We start from the raw sequence: 5,000 nt of genomic DNA on the forward strand, positions 1-5,000 counted from the left end.
ACACACATCATATACCATATATAATATCATATGCTTCATACACATCATATACCTCACTCACATAACACACGTTACATACTCTATTTCATCCACCCACACACACTTGCATCTTATCATTGCTGATGTTGTGCAGCACATTGCCAGCTGTTTGTTGCAAGAGCATACAGTACCGGTGCTGGCCTTTGCATGTGGCCTTGCTGCCAGAAGCTAGGACCTTCTGATGACATTACCATAACATCCTAAGTTCTTAATGGCAGTAATTGAATTAGTTTAGTGTTTTAGTACACACATACTGTACACTCTCTCTCTCTCTCTAACTATCTCACCCACACACACACACGACAGAACACACACACACAGACATATACAAATAGACACACATTGCTGAACACACACACAAACACAGACACACACAGACACACACACACACACACACACACACACACACACACACACACACACACACACACACACACACACACACACACACACACACACACACACACACTGTCCTGGCTATGGCTACAGTATGTGAGGAATTTTATCCTTCCATTTGCAATGCTCCCCGCTCCGCTCTCACATTCCTGCTTTATCTGTGTCAGTGTGGAGACGGTGTCACTGATTATGTGGCTGACCCAGGCTCATCCACATCCATTCCGGTGCCCACACACACACAAACACACACACACACACACACACACGTATGTGTGCACAAACTCACTCATGTACACACACACACACACTACGTATGCGCACACACACTCACTCATGCACACACACACACACACACACACACACACACACACACACACACACACACACACACACACGTATGTGCGCACACACTCACTCATGTACACACACACACACACACACACACACACACACACACACACACACACACACACACACACACACACACACACACACACACACACATACCCACACACACACATACACACACACACACAGTCTGGTGGTTTGCTCTGCTGTGTTGCATACTGTGTGAGTGCAGTATGTGCTTTGCATGTGATCACCTAGTGATCTAGTGATCAGCTACTGAAAGCACTGCAGTGAGTCACAACTGCATTTAAAGCTTTACTGTATATTTTAATCTGATGCGGTTTTGGGACTGAAAGATTACCTACTGTGATCTGATCTGAGCTAAGCGTTAAGAGGCTGTTTGGAGATGCCATGATCCAGAAAAAGACACTGGGGTTTGGCGTGAGAGGTGATTTACACTCATGTCACTTCAGTCTGAGTTGCTCAGTGGTTGACAGTACACAAGCAGTGGTTTGTGCACTCAGCTGCTAGAACAGTTACACTCTCAGGCCCTCTGGTCAACCTCTGTGTCTCCCAGCCATCTCAGTCTCACAGCAGACCTGCCTCTCTCACACTACACACTACACACACTTCTCTTCTTTAATGGGATGAGAAGTACGGTCACGAATATGTGATTAGAACGTTTGCAATCCGAGAGTTCTGCACTATGATACGACAATTACCCTCAGGGATTTTTCCCATCGACTGTATAAAGAACACTGAAACTATAGAATGTTTATGTAGAATTCTAGAAGGAGCCAGGAAAATAAATCACTCCTCAACAGGTTAATGTGATAGCTACCATTGCATATAGACCCTTTCAACAATAAAAACAAAAAATATGCTTGAACGTTCTATTTGGTTCCAAATCTACTTCCTCTGCATTAAGACAACATATGGAATGTTAAAACGGAAGCCTTGTGGGGCCAACTATGATGCTGATAATGGAACTCTCTTGAAAGGGTCTATACAGAGTCACATGTAAATGTGCTAGCTTTGGATATGTCACTACTCTGCAATATCAGCATTCTACACTTTTCTCTCTATTCCTCACTTTTTCTCTCCCTCTCTTTTTCCTTCTCTCTCTCCCACACTTTATCTCCCTCTTTCGCTCTCTCTGGCTTGTGGTGTTCGAGAAAGAAAACTGTGTCACCTAATTCATCAAGAGACATAATTATCAACCAGAGATATGGACTGGTTTAACAATCAAGGCTTTAAATCAAGGGTCTAAAACTTATCAAAACATCAAAATAAATCTCCTCTTTGTTTTGTTCTCTCTCTCTCTTTTTTTCTCTCTCTCTCTCTTCCTCCATATGGGAAAACCATTGGAAGTGACCAGTGATCCCTGCCAACATCCTTCATGGGGAGCCTTCTTCTGCATCGCTGCGTGAACCCCACACAACAAGCCCCCTGAGAGCCTCAGAACCTTAGAACGACCTGCGCGTCCTCTCTCACTGGCCAAGACTACAGGCCAGAGAGCCTCCAGCACGTCCGCTAGCGTCCAGTAGCCTCCGCAGGCCTCTCGTATATTCACTGTGTCATGGCTCACCAGAGGCCAGTCATTCTGCACACAGACACAGACACACACACACACAGACACAACCACACACACACATGGGCGGATTATGAACTTTCGGGCCCCTGGGCCCAGATGTATTTAAGGACCTCCTTACTTATTGTCGTATATATGTGGGATGGGGGGTTTGGGGGTCCTCCCCCAGAATTGTTTTAATTTGTTTGATGTGATTTCCTGTATTTTGGGGATGGCCAATACTAAATTCAATCAGATTCATAGACTACATCCTGATTTGTTGATATTGAGGCAATGATTCCATGCAAAGGCTTGGGATTCAGGGTCCCCCTGACCCCTTGGGCCTGGGCCCGGTAGGCCCATGCAGTAATTCATCCCTGCACACACACACACACACACACACACACACACACAAAACACACACACACACACACACACACACACAAATATCCTTCAGCATCCTTCCCACAACACTGCGATCCCTGCAGCTGCACTCATTTGAAAGGAGCCTCCATGAGCCCTGTGCTATCGTGAAGCATGAAGCTTATAGAAATCCTACAGCCCCCTGTAGCGTCATATAGTCTGTGGCTTGCATGTCTGGAAATGGTGTTCCTGAAATCCCAATCGGCCCTCATAATCCTACCGAAGCACTGAAATATATGTCTGTATTAAACCGAAGCACTGAAATATATGTCTGTATTTAAACTGAAGCACTGAAATATATGTCTGTATTAAACCGAAGCACTGAAATATATGTCTGTATTCAAATTGAAGCACCTGAAATATATGTCTGTGTTTAAACTGAAGCACTGAAATATATATCTGTATTTAAACTGAAGTACTAAAATATATGTCTGTATTAAACTGAAGCACTGAAATATGTGTCTGTATTTAAACTAAAAACACTGAAATATACATCTGTATTAAACTGAAGCACTGAAATATACGTCTGTATTAAAGGCACACTATGTAAGATTTTCACCTTTATGAAGCCAATTTGATGGTAAACAAACTTGTAATAGGCGAATCGTTCACCTAGCATAGCTATACAGCATAGACGTAGCGAGTCCCCATAGATATACACTGTCAGTATATATATATCTATGGCGAGTCCCTATCAAGAAAACCAGCAATGCAATATCCAGCAATATAAGAGCGGCACCCTGCCAAATCTACACTGGCCAAAAATACCTAAACCTGCATTGTATACCTTTAAACTGAAGACATGAAATATACATCTGTATTAAACTGAAGACATGAAATATGTGTCTGTATCAAACTGAAGCACTGAACTATACAGGTTCCTCAGGACCCTAGGCTGGCTGGTTCAGGTACACAGCCATGTCCAGCAGACATTATTGGGGTGTATGTTGAAGCAGCAGTGAGGAATTTTGGTCGAAAACTAGCAATGTGACCACCAAAAAGGCATGCAAAATCCTACCCAACCACACCAACAACAGTTGACGCTAGATACATTTATGAGGCTTGCTAGGCTGCTAATTCATTGGGGATAGAGTTGGCCTATGTCCTATGGCAAAAAATAAAAATAAAAAATGTTTTTACAGGGTGGTCCGGTCTGGAACAAATAAGTGCCTAGTGCACAGTGTAGGTGGCTAGTATGGCTGAGATGTTTCTTCTTCTGTCCTTCACATGACTATACTCAATGGAAATTAATTTGAAGATGATACCGATACTGGTTGGCTATAAAATATATATATATATATATATATACATACTTTTAAAAGGTGCACATTGTTGCATACTGACTCTTTGGAGCAGTTAAAGGCTAAATAACATGTGATATAAAGGATTACCCATAAGGCATGTTTTTTTATTACATTTTCTCAACCTCTCCTTGACTTTCTCTACCTTGGAACATGCCCTCCCCTTTAAGAACAGAAGGACATCATAAAAAAAACGTATCTCCTTTAAGAACATGTTTTGTTGAGGGCTGGCTGAGTCTCCAGTGAGCATTTTGGCTTTGAGAAATCAATGCATATTTTCCACCACGCATTACAGCAGGAAAACATGAATCAGTTCTTTCTCTATTGTATTGGCTTTGCTGTCATTCTTGTAGTATCTATTCACACCCCAGAAGTCTGAGTACAAGCCCAAGAGGTGACAGTGTGTTCTTTCCTGAGCTGGCACCAGCACTACACCGTGCTACACAAATGCATTCATTACATAACATCGCCACGACCTGCCTTACTGGCACACGGTCAAAACTAAAACATGTAAAAACTCAAAACTTAAAGCTCAAAAAAGAAAACGTACGTCAGAAACGTCAGTATGTTCAGGCTCGGTGATTTTCCCTGTCTTGCATGAAAAGAAAACAGAAAGGGGGCGAGTGGTCACACACACATACACCACACACATACACACACACACACACACACACATACACCACACACATACACACACACACACACACACACACACACATACACCACACACATACACACACACACACACACACACGCAATCACACACACACACACACACACACACACATACACACACACACACACACACACACACACACACACACACACACACACACACAAGCGCCGTCACACACTCATGCTAATTTTAGTGTTTCCATTACATAAACAGCGCTCCATCTTGAGCCTGGCAGGCTGGCGTGTAA

The 5,000-nt window shown here is 43.0% G+C and overlaps 1 protein-coding gene across 1 annotated transcript in view; it reads right to left on the minus strand.

Moving 5' to 3' along the window:
- Positions 1-5,000, minus strand: part of LOC125307907 (latent-transforming growth factor beta-binding protein 4) — a 105,874-nt gene that overhangs the window by 37,852 nt on the left and 63,022 nt on the right. The gene's annotated exons all lie outside the window — the stretch shown is intronic.

Source organism: Alosa alosa, chromosome 15 (assembly GCF_017589495.1).
Source record: "Alosa alosa isolate M-15738 ecotype Scorff River chromosome 15, AALO_Geno_1.1, whole genome shotgun sequence".
Classification (NCBI taxonomy): Eukaryota; Metazoa; Chordata; class Actinopteri; order Clupeiformes; family Clupeidae; genus Alosa; species Alosa alosa.